The sequence below is a fragment of the Hydra viridissima genome, unplaced genomic scaffold (genome assembly GCF_058129835.1).
Source record: "Hydra viridissima isolate aposymbiotic clone 2 unplaced genomic scaffold, HvirCarnegie_v1 scaffold_7, whole genome shotgun sequence".
Taxonomy (NCBI): domain Eukaryota; kingdom Metazoa; phylum Cnidaria; class Hydrozoa; order Anthoathecata; family Hydridae; genus Hydra; species Hydra viridissima.
In genome coordinates, this window is record NW_028324306.1 from 4,323,032 (window position 1) to 4,337,807 (window position 14,776).

General features: G+C 33.7%; 1 pseudogene; it reads right to left on the reverse strand.

Moving 5' to 3' along the window:
• Window positions 1-6,391: 6,391 nt before the first annotated feature.
• Window positions 6,392-13,831, reverse strand: LOC149885721 (uncharacterized; annotated as a pseudogene).
• Window positions 13,832-14,776: the final 945 nt, after the last annotated feature.

Below are 14,776 nucleotides of genomic sequence, written 5' to 3' on the forward strand. Positions count from 1 at the left end.
AAAAACAAAAACGATATGAAATAATTGAAAGAGGACCAACAGTAATACTTAATGGACGTAGACAATAGTTTGAAGAACCACTACAAAGAATAAATTAAGTCATTCACAACCTTTTTTTCATAATGACATCTCATTATGAAAATGCACAAAAATGGAAAGACGCAAAAAATCCTGCACAAAAATGCCAATGAGCCAGCGCAAAAATGTCAATGAGCCAGAACCCGCTTTTTATAGTAGTCACACTATGAGGTATTGATGGACATGTCAGGAGACCACGAAGATAATAACACTGTAAACCAGAGAGAAAATGAAACGAACGATCCAAAACTGGATGAGGTACATCACTTTATCCTTAAATAGTTAACTCCAGAGAAATAAGAACTCAAATGTGTACAACTGTCCGAAACAGAGTTCTCACACAAGATACACTATTTTAAAGATCAAACCAAATTCAGGTGATAAGAAAGAAGCGACTAGATTGTTAGCTGATATAATTAGTTATATAATAGATGAAAACAACATTCTTTATCACATATGCAAGCCTTCTTAGAAAACTACTAAAGGGGTTTATAAACAACACGCCTAACCACCATGAATGCGATGGAATTTAGTCATACTTTTGTCAAAGTGCTATGTATGTTAGCAATCATCAAAAAGACTGGGACGTACACATTAAAGCTGCGTTATTCGCATATCGAACATCTGTTAGTTCATCACGTGGTGAAACACCACATTTCTCGTTAGTCGGCAGAGAGCCAAGATTACCTCCAGATATTACCTTTTACACTCCGAGAGAAGTTCCTTACACTATTGTAGAATGTTGAAATCTACTAGCTACTAGAATACAACTAGCTCACGAACTAGCGAGAAGCAATCTACAGAAAGCACAACTGCAAAACAAACTCTATTATGACAGAGATGCTAAAGAATCTACGTTCAAAGATGGAGAAAAAGTATGGATATACAACAAAGAGAGAAAACAAGGCCTGTCACCCAAGTTACAAGAACAATGGCAAAGATCATACCAAACCATTGAAAAAGTTTCCCCCGTAAATTTTAAATTAAAACTTGTTGATGACAGTAAAGCACCTTTTGTCGTTCATTCTAACGGACTCAAGAAATTTCATGAACCCCCGATCAAGCCAAATGATAACACAGAACCTTCAAATAGTGAAGATGATGCTTCAGATAACCGAAGGTAATATTACTAACCCAAAGAAGTTGAATAAGCAAGAGCTTCCAAAACTAAAGTTAATCAACCAGAATGCAAATCTTACTTGGCTGAAAAGAAAACGCCTAATAATATAACGGGTCCAAAACCACCTAACAAGAAATGCAAACAAATCAAGACCTCCTTCACAGATGAAACACTATTGGTAACTGACCAAATTATAACTAGCGATAATAGCAACAATATCTACTTAGTTGAAGCCATAATAAATCATAGAACGCGCAAAGGGAAGAGAGATTTTCTCATTAAATGGAAAGACCACGAAGAGATTGAAAACACTTGGGAACCCGAATAGAAGCTCCACCCAGATTTAGTGATGAACTTCGCTACTAAAAATCACACAGTCTTTCAAACATACCGCTTAACCATCATGACATTTGCCCAACATTCCGAAAGAACAAGAAATTTTAACCTACTTGCACTATTGATACAAACATTCATTTTCTTTCCATATTCATTTGAAATGCAAGAGAAATTGACCTTGGACTTATTTATGATTGTACTACTACCACCCCACTCGGAATTTACGATTATCCTACTATAAGGAACTGTAAATACAAAGTGAATCAAGAAGATTATCAAGTGAAAACCTATACAGCCGAAGTCTTCTGCTATTCTCGGAAAGTATCAAAATTTCCTACTTTTCTCTGTTTACATTTTGAGATTACCCAACAAGAAAACCCAAATAAATTTAAAAACAGTAGACGTAGAGCAACCTAAGATATACAAAGTTGAAGAAAGATTATGGCGAAGTTATGTGTTAGAAAATTATGACTGTAAGCTGTTTTGAAAAACAACAACAATAATACAACTGTATAAGGTTCAACAATTCAAACCACAGTTAGTTGGCAGCGCTAGTATTATCAAACATCACCTTACAGACACTGAATGCCCTTCTAAGATAAATCAACTCTGATGCAGGAGCTTTTAATACGAACCGATCTATGAAAGTTATTGAATCGAGGAACCCAAATCATGACTATGATGAAATGCAATCCTTAGGAACACGTCAGATTCATCGATCTGGAGAATATTTTCTGATTCCCAGCTTAAAAACTGGCGGAGAGGTACAAAAAGTTATGGAATTTAATGAAGAAACCATACATTTGGACAATGGTCTGGTATTAAGAAACACTGAAACACACCTTAACATGTTTCACACTTTAACCGAAGCAATCAAAGAATATGCTAAGACTGTTTCTTACAATTTGTTGGCATTACTTCTAGAGGCCCATATTTTTCAAACATAGATTTATCAAAAAAAAAACTATGATTCAAGAATGAGAGATACTTTGTTTTATCCAACAAGAAATGACAAAACTACAGAACTGGATGATGCCAACGTTTCACAACACTGCTTCAAAATGGATACACTCTAATGCTGGTGTACTGGTATATACTGTAGGTGACGCCTTACAGTTAGAACAATGTAAGAAGATATCTAATTAAAGAATACAGTAAACCGGAAAAGATTTTCGAAAGAATTCGCAACAATAAAGTTAAAAGACACAAGAGGATTTGATAAACGTCTTCTAACATCTGCACCACATTATTTGGAACCATACACAATGTTAAATATTTTCACATATGTTCACGATGCAATGCAGGAAGTGAAACAACTTCAAACAGATCACGGTGATTGTAGCGTTTTACCTAGCATTGGAAGAGCTTTAGGAGCAACCATTGAATCACTAGCTAAAGGAGGAAGTACCATCATAAAGGCAGTTGAGTCTGCTTTACGCGGCGTATTAAACGGAGTTAGCAATTTAGACGAAAAGGTGGTCAGTTGTTTTGCCACAGCAGCTTCCAACATCATACACGCCTCTGGTACAGCAATAAAAGATACCTTAACAGAAATTGGAAATATTTTTCATGGCATATTAGGAGGAATCGGAGGAACCATAAAATGGGTACTGATAATTTTCCTAATCATATCTCTGATATACTTAAATAAGGATAATAAAGTTTCATGGAGAATAAAGTTTCATGGAGAAAAACTAAAAATGGCCCTTCTATCGACGTCCAGCGAATAATAAACATACCCGAAACAACGCAGAAAAATTAAATCAAACCTACTAAACCAACACCTATAGCACACAAGGATGATAGCAAAGAAAGTAACAAAATGATCGCTACACCTTATACAAAACTACTTTTCATTTCAAAAAATAATTTAAAAGATGGCAGTTGCAGCGAACACTACAAGCAATGATCACAATACATAATGATGGGACACACATTCAAGTAAAGGCATTGATCGACACAGGATCAGTAATAACCATAATCAAGAAAGACTTATATTTAAAGATAACAAATGATGAATCATTGATTTCTAAAAACAACATAGGAACTTGTTTGATGTCAGCATCTAATCATAGAGTACCCATTAGTGGAGAAGTCAAAATTGTTATTCAAGTGGTAGAGAAAACATTCTGTACTACAGTATTTGTTGCTTCTAACATACCATATGATATGATCCTAGGGGTACCCACACTCATTCAAATGAAAGTGAAAACAGATCTGGAAGAGTCAATCTGAAGGAGTTTCTCAAAAACTTGTATCATCATAAGCAATTCAACGGTTTCCATACCTGAACCTTACAAATATCGTATGATTTCATGGTATTTTTCATTAAAAAACGCGAAAGTTAAATTGCCATGATACTAATGATGCTACTGATTGTTACTCTTATTTCATATTAAACACGTAACTATATATTCACTCACACGCAAAACACAACTCCACCAAGTTAGTAACAACTTTTTTCGAGATACATCAGGAACTCCAAAAACGACTTGGACTTCCACAGCACCTAGTTTTAGGATATGTATCAAACAAAAATAAACAAAAAACATTCACAGATGAAAATACCCGCGAATCAATCAAACCTTTCACACATTCAAAATGTTGGATGAAAACTGATCCACCACAAACTTGTCCTAAAAAGAGAATAATTACTCCGAAAAGCACCATAAAAACCTTTTGGTGGGAACAATATACACACCTTCCTGATATGCAAAATCCAAAATTTGAAATCTTTTATGACCGTCCGAGAAAGAAAATTCACTTTGAAGTTTTCGGCATAGTCAAAAAAGTTGAAAAATGCTGGAAATGTGACACTTTTTATGTTTGTAATAAAAAACATAAAAATAAGTCAGAAATTGTATGTTTACTGCTTTCGGAATCATAATAAAACAATTTTTGCTTTTCTGAACATTTTATTCTCAATAAATACAAGGTTATTTTTTCTTATGTAATCAAAAATTTCTTCACAGCACTTTCCACATATTGAATTCAAAAAACAAACAGTGCATTCCTTTAATTTGTAATCAGAATTTTAAATTTAAAATGTGATTTTCTTGAAAAATTTCAACAGGTTTTCAAGAGGAGCCAATGCTTTCACAGGTTCTTGCTGTGGAAATCAACAAGACAATTTCGGTAGGTTTCGGAAATATTCTGGATGGTCTATTGGCATCTTGTATCTTTCCCAATGTGTGTTGAAGTTGTGATGCAAGGCCTCTGTGACCTGCTCACTGTACTAGGCAAGAGATTCCTTCCTGTGATCAATTATTTCCTTGACATGAAATAAAACGGGCTTTTGGGGTCACACTTGCCTTTGGTAAATAAAGAAAGGAATTTTTGAACTGTGTGATTTTTTCAGCATAGTTACTCTGCAACTGATTTCCAAAACAAGAGGACACAACCGCATCAAACTTTCTGAGTGTATCAAACCATGGAAAAACTTGGAGCACTGAGATTTCTTCTGCAAATCTTTGAAGAAGATCAATATGTTTCAAAAGTTTTCACCAAAAGTTTTCATGGAGGCCACCAAACTGGCCTTCATGAAATGGCTGAAGCTTGATGTAAAGTGCTTTTGGCTATTCATCAGCTTTATCCCAGGTTTCTTTCAGTGGTTTAAACAAATGGTTCACCACAACAAGTAAAAGATGAAGTTCCATGCATGGGATCTTGTCAAGAACACAAGTAAAGTCATGTACATCTAAGAGTGGATCATGAACAACATTTTGAAACTGCTTGGCCGTCTTGTGGTCCAGACCTGAATCTTGAAATGAAGCAAAACACTTTCTTATTGAGCCAAAAGTGTGGAGTTTTCCACATTGTGACAAGTTACGGTGATCTGCATCACACCAAGAACATGGATGAGAGCTGGACTGCTGCTTGTCATTTGAAATAGATATGTATCTGTGTGAAATGGATATGTATGAAGTGGTCTGCCAATTGTTTTCCAATGTCAAGAAACTTTTCTTTAAATCTTGGCTCGACAACCTTTGCATTTGTGACTTGGTTTAATGTAGGCGCAAGTTTTTTGAAGTTGCTGTTTGACAGTCCAGTGTTGTTATGTATGCAGACAAGATCTTGAGCTCGTAGAAGTAGCACATCACCAAACAGTCTCTTGGGGTTTGAAGGACCTTTAGGAAAGAAATTTGAAAAACACCAACTTGAGACACTTAAGCAGTAGCCTTATTAAAATGCAAAACATTTTATGTAGTACTTTTACTTTGAAGTATTGAGCAAGATTCCTTTTACCTGGAGTAATTGGCATGGGACGGCCTCCACCACTTTGCGCAACTTTGACAGTTCCATGAGGTAAGGACTGTTTTGCTGAGATAACAGTCGATGCAATCTGTTCACTGGCTTTTGGCTCCTTTGAAGCAAGTTCTTTAAGATTTTCTCTGAAGGTGTATTGATTGCACTGATGCGACACTCCTCTTGCAACAAGTGTGAAACAGTCTGAACATCTTCTTTGATTTTGTGAAGCTCCTGAAGATGCTGATTTGTCCAAAAGGTGCTTTTGAAGTGCTTTTAAATGACCAATTCGAAAAAAAATGCAATCACAAGGCTGACCACGTGTTTCTGGCCTAACTAGGACCTCTGTGAAATCATAAATTTTTGGGAGAGCCACATTTTCAGCTTTGCACTTTTTTCCTAAAAGAACCCTGCAGGTATTGCACATTCCACTTGGAACTCGTGAGTCAGAAAAGTCAAGTGTGAATGAAACTGATTTCTTCATTTTTTCAATCAAAAAACTTGTCAATTTGCGAGTGCATTTGTTCAAACATAGGAAACAAACTGTTTTTCTACAGTAATCATGTTTTTTAACAGAATTTGGCATTTTTGCTTTAAGTTAAAAAAAAGTTGTCATGCAGAATTTAACACTTGACAAAACTGCTTTTTCCTGCAATTACAAAAACTAGTTTAGAACTAAATATTACTCACTAGTTTAGAACTAAATATTACTCACTTTGTAATAACAACAAAATGTTTTTAATGCAAGTTCTGACCTTTTTTTATGATTTTTATTCCCAAGATAAATATTGTACTATTTTGCAAACTTTTTGGATTATTCCAAAAACTTCAAATTAAATTGAAGTTTTTGGAATAATCCGGTCATAAAAGATTTCAGATTTTGGATTTATCTTATCAGGAATGTGTGTATATTGTTCCCACCAAAGGGTTTTTCCGGTGCTTTTCAGAGTAATTATTCTCATTTTTGCACAAGTGTGATCATTGTTGAATGATGAATTGTAAAAGTATTTGAGTTACTAGTATCCAACTATGGATGCTCAGGCCTATGTCACGACCCTGCTCGTTTGCCGGTGATACCTTATTAGTATGAACTTTTTGTTTATTTTAAATTTTGCACATGCGTTTTAAAGGTTTTTAATTATGTTTAAGTATATACCAGGAATAACGTATTTTAATTTGGTTTATGTATGACAACAATATATAAACTTTATGAAACGGAATTAAAGAGTATTTGTTATTTGAGATTTACGATGAACTATACTTATTATATACGATTTTTTTTTAACGTTTATAATGCAACAATTTGAGATTAAATAAGCACCGCAAGAACTCCTCTACTCAAAGTAAACGAACCGGAAACGAGAATCAAAATAACATAAACGTCTACAACTTCCTACCGCAATTTGAAAGTCTAGGGACGAAATTCTTCGAAAAACGGAGACATGTGAGAAGGGAGAAAAGTTACTAACAACAACAACGAAGAAAGGTGGTACACATGGAGACTTATGGAAGTTGTCATGTAAATTAATGATAGAGCGAAATGAAGAAAAGTTCAAAAACAACAACTAAGAAAAAACATACACACAGAGACTTATTGATATTGTCATATAAATAAATGATAAAACGAAAAGAAGAAAAGTTTAAAAACAGCAATTAAGAAAAGTCGTACATACGGAGACTTATTGAATTTTTTATATAAATAAATGATAAAGCGAAAAAGAAGAAAAGTTAAAAAATAATAGCTAAGAAAAGACGTATACATGGAGACCTATTCAACTGTCAAACAAATAAATGATAAAGCAAAACAGAAGAAAAGCTAGAAACAACAACTAAGAAAAGACCTATACATGAAATAAATGATGATAAGTAACGCAACCGTGTACAAAAGAAGAGATGGACTGTGAGAGAGGAGAGGACGAGGAGGAGAAGAGAGAGAATAGAAGAGGTTTTTTAAAAGAAAAAAGTTTTAAGAGATTTTGAGGATTCTCTTTATGAGAGAATCCTTAAAGTCTCTTAAAACTCTTTTCTTCTGATGAGAAAGATATTTTTGAAGATCTTAAAGAGGAATCCTATGAGAAAAGTATTTTTAGAGATTTTAAAGAGGATTTTAAGAGAAAAGAGTTTGAAGAGATTTTAAAGAGATTTTATGAGAAAAGGATTTTTTGAAGATTTAAATAGAATTTAATGGAAAGAATTTATGGAGAATTTAAAGAGAAACATATTAGAAGGATTGGTTAGGAAGTATATTTGAGTAACTTTAAACAAGCGTTATATTAAGTATTAATGTATTGTTATTTTTATGAGTTAATATTAGGAGAATATATATTTATGAGAAATAATTCAGGATATTTATTAAGAAAAATAAGTAAGAGAAGAAAAACCAATAATAAGTATTTTTTGTTTTTTGCTTGAACTCTCTTCCTTTTTTGTTTTTGTTGTTCTATTATTGCTGCTGTTTCTGAAGATACATTAGGACATATGATTGACCTTAAAGCTTTTCGCATAGCTGATCTTGGTGCTTGTAATCTTGGAGATTTTGGGCTGTAACGTTCAGGTGATTGATTGAGAAAGACAATACCTGTTATTCTTCTTTCCATCTTTTCTTTACTTAATGGTGAGATAACTGTACCACGAAATCCTGCTACAACGTTTACTAGAGAGAGTCTCTGACACAGTTGTTTCAAAAACCCTGTAAAAGCTGTCTTATCAATTTTTTTGTGTTGTGTTTCTCTTCCAAACCGCTTTAAAATTTTTCTCAACTCATTCTTTAATGGTTCAAAGACAGCCACATCTAACGGCTGTAATGCATGTGAGCAATTTAGCAGAAGACAAACAATTTGGATATGATTGTCCATGGCCGCTTTTGTTGTATCGTATGTTAAATGACCACCATAATGCAAGGGTATTGGTTGTTTATCTTGGTCAACAAATGAATAAAGTGCTTGACAAACCAAAACGAAGAATTTGTTTACTTCTATAGAATTATTTGTACCGTCTTCAAGAACAACAAAGACTATTCAGTGTAAATACATTAATAAAAAAAGGGAAAGAAAGTTGAAAGAAAAAAATTAAAATTATAAAATTCAAGTAAAATACCAGTTTTCAAAGTCTTGCATCCACGTGCTGTTGCCCCTAAAGCACATCCTGGTGGTCGTCCATTTTCCATTCATTTAGAATACAGATATCTTCCATCTGCAGACACACAGAACAACACAGAGTACATAACTTTACTAGAAGAAGCAGCCAGTTCACAAGCATCTTTGCTTTTTGGAGCCCAGTCTCGTCAAGGTTGTATATACTACTTGGTACAATGTTATTATTATGAATTACATCAGATAAAATAGTAAAAAATTTATCTAAAACTTCATGTGTTAAACTTTTAGCTCTTGAAAATAAAAGTATTTCAGCTTTGCGTAATCCAAGTTTATCAACATGACGCTTCTTAAAAGATATTATCGAATCTTTTCTCCAGAATTCCCTTTTTAAAAGGAGTTTTCATCCTCATTGTTATGCAAAATTGGGCAATTAAGTTACAAATATCAAAAGAATCTAATGAAAGACCATATCTTAGACAATACTGCCCTTCAGCTACAATCATAGCTTCATCATTATCACTCAGCACACCTTTTCTACCTTTTTTGTTGGCATTAAATTCTTGTTGCTTTATTCTTCGTCTCAATGTTTCTTTAGAAACAGAACATTCTTTATCAGCATGATAAAAAGCCTTTTTTTTCTCACATACTGACATAATTGCTCTTTCCAAACTATCAGCATTGTACTTGGGTTTTATTTTTTTATTGTATCTATATACATTGTACTTGGGTTTTATTTTTTTATTGTATTTATATACATCTTGCCATTTTTTAAATACTTTCTAAAGTAGTATTTATAAAAATTCTGTGAAATTTTTAGTGAAATATTTGCATAAATCATAACACATCACAAAAAAAATCTTTTGATACCAAATAGGTCTTATATAATATTTTATTTGACCTTATTTGACGTAGGAGAACGTATTCTTTCATACAAATAATACACGTTTCTTAATATAAACTTCGAAGATGTAAACTTCAAACAGAAGAGTTTAATAGCACTAAAGTACTATATACAAGAAAATAGCTAGGTCTGATGAAACTAATAGGTTTATAATGTTACTAATAACAACTTTGATAATATTCTGAGGGTGGTGCTTTTAATGTTTCAATTATTATGTCTATTTAACTATTTAATTTGATTTTTTAATTTAGCTAATGAAGGTAAGGGGAAAGGGAATTGGAAGCTTTGGGTTTAGTGTTGTATGATTAGGTATATGGAGGTTGGGAACAAGATTGATGGTCTGGGGAGTACTTGGTTTGGTAAGAGCGAGGTGTAATCTAAAAGGGCTAAACTTATAATCGTCGTCCTCAATACATTCTATAATATAATAAAACTTAACAAATGTTCTAATGTGAAATGGTTAGCACTCTTACTCTTATATCTTTTATATAATACAAATAATATTCTCTTAAACTTCTTGCAGTGTTCAATACTGTTTATTTCAATTACTCCTCTTTCTTTTATATCTTCTTTTATTACAAATATCTCTTCTTTAATTAAATCTTCTGCTTATTCTCCAATAATCAATATTAAAATCTTCTTCTTTTCTTCTTTCATTTAACTGCTTATTATTAAACTGCTTATTCATCAAAGTATTCTTCTTATCACAAAATTCTCTTCTTTAAAATCCTCTTTAAATCTCTTAAAAACTCTTTAAATCTCTTAAAAACTCTTAAAATCCTTATTTAAATCTCTTCTTCTAAAGAGATAACCATTCTCATCAGTCGCTCTAATCCCTCTATCTCTCATTCTCTCCAAATCTTAGACTACTTCTTTTTTTGAGCTTTTAAAGTTTTGTTTTTAACTTTTCATATTGTTGCTTTATTATTTACGATTCTTCGCGTTTACGTCTTTTCTCAGTTGTTTTTAACTGGATTCTTTTTTTTTGCTTTATCGGTTACGCGTCTTCGTATTTACGTTTTTTCACAGTTGTATTTAACTTTTCTTCTAACGCTTTATCACTTATTTATGTGAAGAGTTGGTGAATCATCTTGGGTATTGTTGTGATCCGCCTAAGCATATAACCCTTTTATATGTTTGATTATATATAATATTTTAAGATAAGTCAATAAAGATATTTTTATACAACTTTTAATATAACGCGAATTCTAATCTCTTTTAATGTCTCTATTTCCTATTTTTATGCACGTCTTTATAATGCGTTACACTTGAACACACTTACGTAATTTGTATTACATAATTAAGTAGTTATCATTCTCAACAGGTATGTTTTTTTTTATCAATCTTCGTTTTTATTTTAGTTCTCCCTCCTCGCAATATAATTACATATCATAAAATTATACATACATAGACCCACTTTACCCCACCTGATTATATTTCAAATTTTAAACAAACCATGTGTGTTAGTGTCTCAAAGGTATAGTTTCCTTAAAATAAAGTAATTTAAATTTCAAAACAATCATTTTTCATTGGCTTATGCCTTATTTGAATATATTTTCTCTGAAGTTAAAAAACGGAGAAAAAAATGACTTTGTTAATGTATCTAGCATTTTAGCTAAAAAAGTGCCGTTTCTAACTGAATAGCTAGATTATATTTTAAAATTAATAAGACTAATATGTTGTAACAAAGTGGTAAAAATTACAACTTTATACCTAAAGCCATTATCAATATAACATATAAATATGAATTAGAGCCAGATTACCCCGTAGACCCACATTTCCCCACCCTACCCTATAAAAAAATGTTTGACAAATGGCTTGAAAGGATGCAACTTTATATAGATGGACATTATTTTAAACATTTAACAAAATAAAATTAAAAAAACTCTTCTTTTTTTTTATCGCGGAGTTCTTTGAACTTTTCTAACGATCTAAATATTTTTAGTTGTTTGTTTAACTCTGCAAGCCTTAGCCATTGTAGAAGATTTATTATATATTTATGAGCTTTGCAGTAACTGTTTTTATACTAAATTTGTTTTGATGGAATATACAATTTATTTGATATAAAAAAATAGGATTTTGGACTATTTTGTAGTAAAGGTAAAAAATAGTGCCGTTGTTATGGCGGTCGTTAAGGATGCTTAAAATACTTGGGTTCAATAAAATCTTTTTTAATGAAGATCTATAGCGAATTTTCAAAAATGTCATTCAGATTGTGAATCTCAAGATAATATTTTTTTCAAAAACTTCAAATTTCTGAGGGGTTTCCCACCTGAAGGGGATGATTGCCACAGCACTTAGCTGGTGACTAACGAGTCGGAAGACTGTTGTGAATCTCTGCGCGTTGATCCACAGGCAGTGCTCGATGTGGCGCCTGCTTATTGCAATCTTGCAGAGCGGGGACTTTAGGAGTCATATTCCTTTTTGATGATGCAGTCGTTGATTATGAAGATGCACTCTTCTCCAGCCATTGTTTCGGAAGGAACCTTGAGGGTTTTCTGGACGCATATGTGATCTATGATTTTTGGCGTTACTATCAAAATTTTTTGTCGCGCATCAGATTGAAGTTGGGGTAAGTTTTGTTCTGCTGAGCTCTGCCTTACCTGCGTTAATCGCGTCGACGCCAAGAAATTGACCTTCTATTGGTTCACCATTCTAATTATTGGTGTCCATCATTTATAAAATGATAACTACTAATTAGACTATTTTGTTAGAATGAAATAAACATTATCGTTGCAGCGAACGCAAGCGATGACCTTGTCCCCAACATCTTTGACTTGTGTCGCTTGACTGAAATGTTGAGAAGCTATGACTCTGATGGTGTTTTTAAGTTTATCAAGGACTAGACCCTCACAATAAAACTCTTGAATGAAGTTGAGTTCATTAAAGAACAGACAGGCATTTCAATCAGACAATAACTTATTTTATTGTTATTATCTTATGTTATTAAAAAGCTGAGGTGCTCGTTCAGATAGGTCTTGAATGGTCTTGACTGGTAATTGGTTTCAAATTGTCGTGATATATTGACAATAATAGCTATATGTTTGCTTACAAGGTATTTACCCCTGCACCTGACTATAAGAAAGCAGTCGCTGACGTTGTGTATCAGTTTGCAATGGTCGGAGTCGGAGCGACGGCTATGTTGATCTGTCCTAGGTTGGTGGTTACAACTGCCATTGCGCATGGGATTAGTCTGATGCTGCCTTGAGATCTTCGTGTCACTGAAACTCAGCCTTGATAATGATCAAGAAGCGGTTCTGATGATTAATCACGGCTGTTGCTATTAATTTTTATCCTAAGAATTACTTTTCAGTTTATATAAAGGCTTCATGGATTTTTAATAGAATGTCAAGTCAATACGAGCGCCTAACCCAAGCTCTGATGAACATTGGTTAAGCATTAGACGATATAATTTCCCCCTCAATACATGCTAATCCCCAGACTTTCTGATAAAGAAAAAATTTACTTCTTTTTAGTGAGGAAAGCCATCACAATGGTAACTGATATTTACCGTGCATTTAAGAGTCAAATCAGCTGCAGAGACTGCGAAGAATTAAGTATCTTAATTGAGTATCACTTCAGAAGAATCTCTACAATCTTTTTGACGTCTGTGAGACGATCATCCTAGAACAACGAGCCTTCTGCAGACCTCAAGATTAAATTTTATTTAGAGAAAAAATATTTCCATTAGTGTATAGTGAGGTAACTTTCAGTGTACATGACAATTTTTTTCGGAGAAAAGCTCAAAAAAAAACCGCTAGGTGAACTGTTACACATGATCCATGAGAGTAGAAAGGAGTTTGACAAATGCGTTGCTGGATTACCGAGGTCGAAACGCAGCTCATTGAAAAAAGGTCTGAGTAGTGTCATACCGGCTGGAAACATAAATAAGTACATGCCTTTCCTTCACAAAGGCAAAGCCGCGAAGCCTGTAGATCACAATTTCTCATCGATCCCGTTAAGAATAATTACTCACATAAAAGACTGGACAGGCATAGACTTTGATGTTGATGGAGAATGTAATATCGATAAAGTCGGAGCAGTGAGTAAGGCCATCGTTTCTCGCTGAGATAACGTACTTATCGCACTTATCAGTTAAGCAGACGCCTAGCTGAGCTGGTTGCTAGCCAGGAAATTCTTGATGCTAGCAAGAGGTGTGATCTGGTTCGTAGGCTTAATGAGGAGTAAAAGATCAAAGCAAAGAGAAAGAAATTGACATAAGACGCATTTACATCTTGCATGGCGATACTTATTACAAGCCTTCCCGTCGCGAATCCGTATTTTTGACTAGGGGAGGACAATGTTACGGAATATCAAAAAAATGACTGAAAAAGATAGCGAGCTACATTATATTTAGTTAATTTACTAAATTTTACCTACCGCTGATGTATTTTTAGGTGCAATATGATCTTATAATATCAATCTTTAATGATCAACCTAAATTTGTTTAGATTGCCAGTTATTTCTTCAACTCTTGACCAACAACCAAGTGTAGCAGCCTCTCGAGAGAGATGCCAGAAAGAGTGGTTAATCTAGTCTAACTATGCGAGCTCTGTTGACCTTCTTTTTCCAGAGTCTCACAGCCAATATTCTCGTTGCAGTCTCATCTGGCTCATCATATTGTGAAGGCAGGAACTTTGTTAAATTTATTTAAATTATTTAGTTTCCTTTTGGGCGCAGTTGGTTCTATGTAAGTGTGTAAGGGTAGCGAGGCGCGGAATAGTGTAATGACAACTGTGATTTGAGTGTGAGAGTAGCGCAAATATAGAACGTGATAGAATGTGTGGTGAAACTGTCAGTGTGTATTGCAGATAAGGTAAAAGAGCGGTAGGAACGTCATACTTTTTAGTAACAATTATCAACTCATATAGTAATAAAAATAATATGGCCTTATTCCCCAGCTAGCACACATATATTGGGCCAACGTTGGCACAACGTCGGAAGCGTTGCTTTATTTTATCACTTAAATGATAACGTCGAACCAAAGTCGGGCCAACGTCA